General features: G+C 45.8%; 1 protein-coding gene across 3 annotated transcripts in view; it reads left to right on the top strand.

Moving 5' to 3' along the window:
* PIK3CD (phosphatidylinositol-4,5-bisphosphate 3-kinase catalytic subunit delta) overlaps nucleotides 1–10,279 on the top strand; it is a 28,990-nt gene that overhangs the window by 2,798 nt on the left and 15,913 nt on the right. The window contains exon 1 of one of the 3 annotated variants that reach the window (XM_072426988.1): nucleotides 5,435–5,954. The exons of the other annotated variants lie outside the window; for them this stretch is intronic. The gene's annotated coding sequence lies outside the window, so the exon portion shown is untranslated. Of the gene's footprint in view, nucleotides 1–5,434; nucleotides 5,955–10,279 lie in introns of those variants that run through there. 3 annotated transcript variants of the gene reach the window in all.

Here is a 10,279-nt window from a genome sequence, read left to right as displayed (position 1 = left end):
GCTGCCGACTCTTCCCCATCACTGACTGACTGACAGACGCGCTGCCGACTCTTCCCCATCACTGACTGACTGACTGACTGACTGACAGATTGCCGACTCTTCCCCATTACTGACTGACTGACAGACAGACAGACAGACACACTGCCCACTCTTCCCCATCACTGACTGACTGACTGACAGACACACTGCCGCCTGTTACCCATCACTAACTGACTGACACACTGCTGGCTGTTCCCAATCACTTACTGACTGACAGATTGCTGATTCTTCCCCATCACTGACTGACTGACAGACAGACACACTGCCGCCTGTTCCCCATCACTCACTGACTGATAGACACACTGCCGCCTGTTCCCCATCACTTACTGACTGACTGACAGACACACTGCCGCCTGTTCCCCATCACTAACTGACTGACTGACAGACAGACAGCCACACTGCCGACTCTTCCCCATCACTGCCTAACTGACTGACACACTGCCGACTCTTCCCCATCACTGCCTAACTGACTGACACACTGCCGACTCTTCCCCATCGCTAACTGACTGACTGACTGACTGACACACTGCCGACTCTTCCCCATCACTGACTGACTGACTGACAGACAGACACCCTGCGACTCTTCCCCATCACTGACTAACTGACTGACTGACACACTGCCGACTCTTCCCCATCGCTAACTGACTGACTGACACACTGCCGACTCTTCCCCATCACTCACTGACTGACAGACACACTGCTGACTCTTCCCCATCACTGACTGACTCACAGACACACTGCCGGCTGTTCCCCATCACATACTGACTGTCTGACACACTGCCGGCTTTTCCCCATCACTAACTGACTGACAGACACACTGCCGGCTTTTCCCCATCACTAACTGACTGACAGACACACTGCCGACTCTTCCCCATCACTGACTGACTGACTGACAGACAGACACACTGCCGACTCTTCCCCATCACTGACTGACTGACAGACAGACACAATGCTGGCTGTTCCCATCACATATTGACTGACTGACCGACTGACGGCTGTTCCCCGTCACTCACTGACGGCTGTTCCCCGTCACTCACTGACACACTACTACCTTTTTAGGGGAGAGCAAACTGGGGCAATTTCCTGGGACCCTCACTTTCTGCGAGACCGAACTGGCAGAATGTCTGCAGGGAAATATAGGGTGCAGAGCCCTGGAATACTGGGCATTTGGGGCCCAAACTTCATATCTTCCTGGGGTGCAATTTTGCCTACAATTGTTCGTGGACCAATCAGAAAGTGTGAATAGGTCATGCAAAGTGAAATTTCTTTGCCCCCCCCATCCCCATCTGTTGGCACAGTCTGATGCCCGCTGTTTCGGCAATGTGTTCTAGTTTCCGTTCCTTGGGCTGTGCCACGAGCGCTCAGATCAAAGGTTTCAATTTTTATGAGTTGAGTATTCAGGAAATTGGCGCTTGGCACTGCCAGCTCAGGAATGGCTGTTGAATGGCCTGGAGGCGGGCTGCGTATTTGCAGTGTGATTGGTTGGACAGCATCATCCCCGTGTGTCACAGGTCTCGGCTGCAATGATAGGCTGAATCTTGCACCACTGGGTTTGATGTTGTAGCACGGCTGTGGTTTGTCAGGCTCTCTGATGTCACCGAGTTATTGAGAATTCCAAAAAAAAAGAAATTCAGTGATTCAAATAATTTTTTAGAAGGCTATAGCCAATCAGAGTGATGGTTTATTATGTGAGGGGCCTAATGGGTGTGGCAACAATAGGATCCCCCAATCACAATACAGGCCAGCATTGTTCTCTTCCTGGGAGGTCTGGATGTGTCTGGCCAGTTTGGTGTGCCAGCTCCTCTTGGTAAGTTCACTGTGATATGAAGGCTCTGATTGGCTGCGAAGGCCTCCATCCTCCTGTTTCACCTTTTATTCACTAACGGCTGGGTTGAGTAAGCGCTTGCTGCTGATAGGACAAGCTGGGGTTAAAGCAGGTGGCCCTGTAAATGCGCGCGCAGCCGCCCCTTTGAGGTGTTGCGTGAGTTTTGCTGCAGGGTATTGTGAAGACATTCCCAATGAAGCTCTGCATTCAGCACTTCAGTCTTACTGGATCGGAGTAGTAGTAGTTTATAGGTTACATTGATCTAGATGTGTCCTGCAGTCAGAGTGTACGAGGAAGTTTTCATCCTGTGCTTCCCCATTGTTATCATTTGTTGTCTGTGTATCTGTTTGCAGTCAGTGCAGCTGGTTGTATGATTTACTGGAGGTGTAATAATAAGGATCGATGAGCAGAACACAAAGCATGTGCTTATCTTGGCCTCTTATATCATGCACTGGGCCAGGGCTCTCTGATTGGTTGATCTGCTCCGGCCCAGGGCCCACTGATTGGTGGATCTGGTAGATATGCTGCCTTTGTTAGGCTTCTCTATGCAATTCAGGCATGACTGGTGGCAGGGGCTGTTGGGGTGTTGCCTCAGTACAACTCAGCTAATAGAATGGCTGTTGGGAGGAGTTATGCAAATAACAAAATGCCTTGCTTGATGAGTGTCAGGTTACAAGTCTGCAAATCACCTTGGTGCCATCCATATGTGATGCTGAGCTTCTATGATTGGAAGAACTCAAATCTAGTGAATGAAGAGGGGTGGGGCCAGGGACAGTCTGGCTGGAGAGGGAGGGGCTAGATGATGCTGGATGTCCTCCAGCCAGGAAATGAGGTGGTTCTATCTGACTTGCTGCAGTTTTTGATGCACACTCAAGAAGTTCACAGTGTGCAGAGAGATCTGTGCAGGGGAGGAGCCAGTACAACTGTGCTGATGGGAAGGCTGGAGGGCAGACACCACCCTTACCTACCTGAACCTCTATAGCCCAATATGTGACATTAATTTGGAAATAGTTGGGAAAGGCTGTTGTTGTCTTCATCCATATTAGGGATCTTTTTTTTTTTTTTTTTTTAGAACTTTCACATTCTTGCTATATGACCCCCTTGGTCCTAAACTTTTCCTGACAATTCCTCTTCTTCACCACAAGATGTCCTCATTCTTCCTGGCTGAATGACACTCAACATTAATGTGTGAGTTCAGGTGGTCATAGCTCCACCTTACCATGGCTGGGTACTCTGCTGGACTGGATGGAGTCTGATTCGGGGGGGGGGGGAAACAAAAAGTTATAAGAGGTCGACTAATTCACCCCAACCCCCCTCTCTCATGCCCAGATGCCACTTACAAATAACATTCTGTACTGACCTTTAAAGCTGACCACATTCACTTTTAGATTAAGCTCAAAAGTTTGTATCTATAAATCAGTTTGCCCTTCAATAGTCTGATAAAAAAAAAACAAATTACAAATTTAAAGAATCACCAAAGATAATCAAACGGCCTCCCCTTGCCCTGACATGTTGCTGACGGGCAGGTGTCCTCCCACCCAGGGCTGTAATCCAAAATTTCTGGGCCCTCCACTAGGTAATCCCCATGTCTAAAAGTTCCAACATTGCAAAAGTTCCCCTTGTCTCCTCCAACAGTCACCCTCATTCGTCTTTCACATGAAGATTTTGTGCTGCTTTGGTTATCAAATACCCAAATCAGCGGCCCCCAGTGGGGGGGGGGGGGGGCTGGCTTGGTCCACCTGACAAAGGCTCTGTCTTTGCATTGCTGCAATGCTAATGCGTCCTCTATTTGTTTAAATAAAGTGAATAGTTTATACTTCTGTTCTAAATTTTCTCCACAGGGGACACTTTTGGTTGTATTTGCTCGCGGAGTGGCCAGGAAGGGTCAGCCCAGAATAGTGGCCAGGAAGGGTCAGCCCAGAATAGTGGCCAGGGAGGGGGCGTCCCGAGAGAGCGGCCAGGGAAGGGGCGGCCCAGGAGGGCGGCCCAGGAGAGTGGCCAGGGGAGGGCGGCCCAGAAGAGTGGCCAGGGAGGGGCGTCCCGAGAGAGTGGCCAGGGAGGGCACCGCCTAGAAGAGTGGCCAGGGGAGGGCATTTGTAGTCTGTATACTTTTCTAACCCTGACATGATTACTTTCACATCTCTGACTTCAGCAAAGAAAGGTCAGGAGGATGTGACACTTCCTTCTAGGTTTGTTTACCGTCTGCTCGCAGCACAATCGATTGTCAGATTTCAGTTGGACACACCTTCTAGTGTTGGTTCACTTCAGCACAAACAGAGAAAGTTGGACATCCTTTGTCTTGGGCAATGCCCTGTACAGACGTCAGATTACTGTAACTTGAACTGATCTTTTGTGATTGTTTCCAGTAACAAATTAGTGAACTGTACACACAGCGCCATTCTGTTCCATGAAGGGGGGAGGATGAGGAAGCTGCACCCCCATGTTGCTCTCTTCCATAGAAAAGCACAGTGATTGTTCGCTATCAGTCATTCATGTGTAAGAGGCACTGCTCCAAGACTTTTCTCGAGCTGCCCCGACTCTCTGGAATGGTCTTTCTTGTCCTGTTCGGCTTGCTCCTATTTTCTGCTTCTTTAAAAGATCACTCAAAACCCAACTTCATACTCGCCTACCTCACTACTCCCCTGCATTGCAATTTATTCTCAGTACAGGTTCTCTTTAAGGGTTCAACCTGGCCTAGTTCCTTTTTTTTTCTGCGGTTTGCATCAACTTTCATGCATGTTAATTATTGAGAAGTGAATTTCTTCCTTTTTCCCATAAAATAATTTGGATATTACTTCTCCATATAACAGACTGGAGACCGGGCTGCCACTTTATTATAGGAATAAGACTTGCCAGCTCTGCAATAATTAAAATTAGTACTGGTCATGTGATCTGTGCCAGTGTACCGCTCACATGGTCTCTGCCAAAGTCACTTAAGGGAGTCGGGTTTAGAAAAAGCCAGCCAGTCATTGTGCCCACTGTGACCCCCGTCCTCTATGGTAAAAACATTGGCTCTGCTTTATTAAAGCTCTCAAAGTCTGGAGAAGATACACTTTCATCAGTGAAGCTGGGTAATCCAGCAAACCTGGGCTAGGATTGAAAACATTTGCAAATGACTTTTAAGGAATCCATTCCAGGTTTGCTAGATCACCCAGCTTTGCTGATAAAAGTGTATCCTCTCCAGCCTTGGAGAGCTTTAAAAAAAAAAAAAAGCCCAATTGACTGCTCTGTGCCTATCATGAGAGAACCTGGGTGACCTAGCAAACCTGGAAAGGATTGAAATAATTTGTCAACTAATAAATTATTTTTAAGAAATCCATTCCAGGTTTGCTGGCTCTCCCAGAAAAAAATGTCTGGGTTCCACACTGGGTCATAGCTCATGTGTTGCTTGGGTCAACCAAAAGTTTTTTTTTTATTTCTATAAAGCAGAAAGGGCACTGAGCTGGGAGACAAGATTTGATTGGACGCAGCTTTGACATCTGTCCAATCAACTCCCCCTACAGACCATGGAGGACTGTGGTCCGGTTGTTTTGAGATTTTATCCAGATTGAGCGATGGCTGGTGGTGTCACATCTGCAGCATCTCATGTAATGCTATTTCTTTTTTTGTTTCTTTAATGTGAAATCGTTACCCCGCTCATTACATAATAAATGGCCAACTTCCCAGTGTGCTAACCGTTCGCACATTCCTCTTCAGGCCGGTGAGCAAGCTTGTAAACAGCTTGATAATGGAAGCCAAAGAGACAATAGCTGTAGAAATTCACTCTGGCGTTTTGTTATGAAGCTGTGACTTCCCCCTCTCATTCATCTGTGACTCAGCTCGGCTCTATTAATAAAAACTAAAATCCCGCTCAGTTACAGTTCAGCTGCGGAGAGCCTCCTGAGTGTATCATACCGAGCAGATCTTAAAGGAGCAGCCTGTGAGCTCCGAACGCCTTCCGTGGGTCTTGGGTCATAATGGACCGAGCTACACAGCTGAAATTCTAAATTCTCTGAGTCACACCAATGCCACACTGCATAGCCTGGAGGTGACATCACAATTTACTGCGGCTTCCAGCTATGAATAAGAGTCGTCATGGTTTTCCTTGTATGTAAGTTGCAAAATAAACTTTCCCTGCAGCCCCCAGAAGTTGTTGTGAAGGTGCCTAGGCACTGCCGTGACCAAGGAATCATGGCTGTGTATCTATTATTTTTATTATTATTAAACAGTATTTATATAGCGCCAACATATTACGCAGTGCTGTACTTTAAATATGGGTTGCAATTGACCGACAGATACAGACAGTAACACAGGAGACGCGGAGGACCCTGCCCCAAAGAGCTTACAATCTAAGAGGTGGGGAAAGTATTGCACAATAGGAGGGGGGATCTGCAGAGTAAGATCTAAGGCACCGCTGCCACTGATTGATATTGGGCCGTTAATAGTGATTTCAATGCAGAATTTTTTTTTAAGCTGGGTAAGAAGAAGTTGTACATGTTTTCTGATGCCTCCATCTTTAGTATTCTCTTCCGTTTTATGCACTGCGCAGGTGCAAGATTAGGTGACGTAGCGCACTGTGGAGGGGAAAAGAAAAACAGCCGATCTAACTGCGCTTGCGTGAGATCGGCATCTCTTTCCCTTAACCTCCCTGGAGGTCTAATTATATAAGTATTGTAAAATGTCAAAGCTGTACATTTGAAATTTAAAAATACTTATTTTAAATTTCCCACCTGGTCCTGCCCCCCAGCCCAACACTTACAATTCTCATGCATGCTGCGTCCAGTCACACGCCGGGGATGCAAATGTCGGGAAGGCATCGCCAGGTGACACACATGTTAGCCGGGCATCATTAGGGGCCGCAGATACTGGGCGGGCACCGCTGGAGGACGCCGCAGGCACATGGGGACCAGGTAAGCTTTTCAATTCCATTTACAATTCCACCCCCGAGTGTGGCTCGGGGTTACCGCTTTTGGTACTGAAAATGAACCCTGAGACACACTGGGTAATACTGCCAGGGAGGTTAATAGAAAAAAATGCCCCTTCTACTCATTTCTGAGATTAGGGCATGCGCGGAAGTAGCACCCAAAGCCTCATGGGATGGGTGATGTAGGTATCCCATTTGGTTCTGTGCTCCCATTCAGTCCTAATCGCCAGATGGAAAAAAAAATAAAAATATCAAATTTTTACATGTAAGGGTTGTCTACTCTTTTATGCTAAATGAAAATGTTGAGTTTAGGTATGTTTTAAGGTGCACAGCATTATAGCTGAACTTACTGATACCAGAAGGTCACATGTCCATCCAGGTAACCAGCATTCTTTATAATCAGTTCAGCAATGGTGGCTTCCTTTATCTCTCACTGACAGATCCGCTTTTACTTTAAACATTTTAAAGAGAACTGGTCATTGTTAATTTTGAAACCTTGTACGTATCAGAACTCAGCAACGATCCATTGACTCATTATTGTAAATCCTGAACTTACGTATTGATTTTTTTAATGTCAGCAGGCCTGTTCTGCAAATGCTAAAACACGGCCATTAGCTGCAGCGTTATGGATGATGATGTTGTATAGCCGCAAGAGGCCAAATGGCACTCCCGATGTTTTAGTGGTTAAGATGGCATTAACGTTTTTCCTGTGTTAACTCCTAGATTCCCAGAGCTGCCAAATGAACGTTCGCTAATATCCTGTAGCCGTCGGTTGTTGGAGTTGGTATGTTACACCAGCTGGGAATATTTTAGGATTTAGGGCCTTTGATGATCGGCTTTTCTTTGCATCAGGGCTGCTTCTGTTTCCAAAATGGGAATGCAGAAGCAGACCAGGTCAATTGCAGGTCATATGCACCTGGTAATGATTCCAGAATCATCTTAAACTGATGTTCAAAGTCGCAGGGCTTTCTGAGAATTTTGTTGCCTTTGTAAGGGCTCCATGTGCTACGTGGTCACATGACCAATATGTCTGTTCCTGTATAACATATGCCTGTATGTGTCTGCTTGTCTAAGGACAGTGAGTCATGCTCTGCATCTACACAAGGGATTCTTCCTCCTACCCCCCCTTCCCATCCTCTGATTTCATTACCACTCCTGAAAGATTCGCTCCGATGACTATAACGTCAGGAATGCTGAACAGCGAACGGAAGACATCTTCTGAGCACTAAACAAAAAATTCTCATCAGGCAGCTGAGATAAACCCACTGACGCGGCAGATGGCTAGGAAACTCATAGGGTGACTTATTAAAAGTAGACAATCATTCCCAGGATCCCACATGTTTGTAGGCTCTTCGTATTTAAAGAAATGAGTGAATCACAATGGTTAGCACTCTGGCCTTTGCAGAGCTGGGTCTCGGGCTCGAATCTTGGCCAGGACACTATCTGCATGGAGTTTGCAAGTTCTCCCTTTGTTTGTGTGGGTTTCCTCGGGGTATTTTGGTTTCCTCCCACATTCCAAAAACATGCAGATAGATTATTTCGCTTCCCCCCTTAGACTGTATCAAAGACATATGACTATGGCAGGGGCATTAGATTGTGAGCTCTTTTGACGAACAGTTAGTGATATGACTATAGACTTTGTACAGCACTGCGTAATATATCTGCGCTATATAAATACTGTGTAATAATAATAATATTCACCCCAGCAGGGACACAAAGCAGCAATACAACCTGACAGGGTTAATAATCCTTTCTATATTCTATTCGGATGCTTATAGATATAGCTGCACACATCCCCTACGGGCACGTCTCCATTCAATAAATGTGTGAGATATGGCTAACTTTAGATTAAGCTCTTTTGTACAGGGTCCTCCTTCTGTGTCATTGTCTATATTTGTAATTTTGCTAATGTACACCGCTGCATAATATGTAGGTGCTATATAAATACTGTTTAATAATAATAACCTCTCCTGCAAATTCTACCTGGCTAGTTGTCCTTCTGATTCAATGACTTCTGAATGCTGGCCACCATTGAGAATATAAGTGGTCGATGACTCTGATGCATTCTTTATTCTGCACACTGCGTATGTCTTCCAGATGTGAAATATCACTAAGAACCGAAAGTTTTTTTTTTCTTTTTGCTTCTCATTTCACCAGAAAACACTAAAAACCCCAATCTGCAATTTGTAATAACACAGCTGCTCATTGCTGGCTCCTTTACATTAATATAATAAAGTGGGATTGCGGAATATCCTGCTGTTGTCAGACGGGTTAAACGCACACTCGAAGGTTCTAACCTTTCTATGTTATGCTCACAATTTCATTGTTGTCTGTGACATAGGTAATTCTGTTCACTTCCTGCCCTGGTGATCACATAGGAGGTAAAAAGCAAAGAGGAACCTGGTGAGGCTGCAATGTAATTCTGACAAAAGATCCTTCCCCAAAAACTTTTTGCCTGGGGTTGGGCTTTAAAGTTTCTGCTTTGTCTATGTTAAAGGGAACCAGTCGCTTTTTACATGAACAAAGTTCTTTGGCTCCTCCACTGCTCCTCATTTACTGAGAGCCCCCTGTAAGCTCCAATTCACTAGATTTGTATATTAGACTCTGGTCACCCCCTATGGCGATCCTGGTTCGGTCAGTGTGGTCTCATGGGAGAGTCACATGACCCCATATCTAAAAGTACCAGGTATATTTTTTGGCTCTTGGGCTGCGTACACAGATGCAATAATTGTCGTTGAAAAATATCTTTTACAATCCTTTCCAACGACAATAGACTGCATGATGCATGAACGAGCGTTGTACATACAGAGCCGTTCTGCTCTATGGAGAGGGGAGAACGACCGAGCCGCACCATGCTGTGCTCTCTCCCTTTTACTTTCATTATGATCGTTTGGATACATGGACAATGCAACGATGAACCCTGTACACACGCCAGATTCTCATCCGATATCAGCCCTGAGGCCATTATGAGATGAGAATCATCTAACGTGTGTACATAGTTTTTTTGCTGAAAGAAGCACCGTAAATATTTATACCAATGGGGGTTAAATTATGTTCTTGGTTTGCTTTAAACAGCCATTGCACTGCTGCTGCTTTGCAGGAACCCCACCACCAATCTAATGTCAAGACAAGCTTGGGTGATGGGAAACACCAGAAAGTGCTGGCACATGGATGGGATATACCTGTACTTAAAGTTTTTTTGGTTGCACATTGTTTCTCAATGGCAGAATTTCTGTAGGGGGAAAGAATTTCTCTGCAAATCACGCCATTGGCTTCTTTTTAGTTTTAGTCCCTGACTTGGTATGCAGAGGAGGGACAATGACTTCATTTGAATTCCCTTGCTGCATACCTGCATCGGTTCAATGACTCGGGAGCTACTGGAGCCGGCTTGACCACCAACGTGCTGTTTTTTGTCACAGCATCGGCAAGCTCTGGGAATTTTCTCATGACAGGTACCCTTTTTATTTATTGTTGGTAAAATGTGCAATGGCAGCTTTAAAATGCTACAAGCT

Source organism: Pyxicephalus adspersus, chromosome 11 (genome assembly GCF_032062135.1).
Source record: "Pyxicephalus adspersus chromosome 11, UCB_Pads_2.0, whole genome shotgun sequence".
Taxonomy (NCBI): domain Eukaryota; kingdom Metazoa; phylum Chordata; class Amphibia; order Anura; family Pyxicephalidae; genus Pyxicephalus; species Pyxicephalus adspersus.
This window is presented reverse-complemented; position numbering and strand designations above follow the sequence as displayed.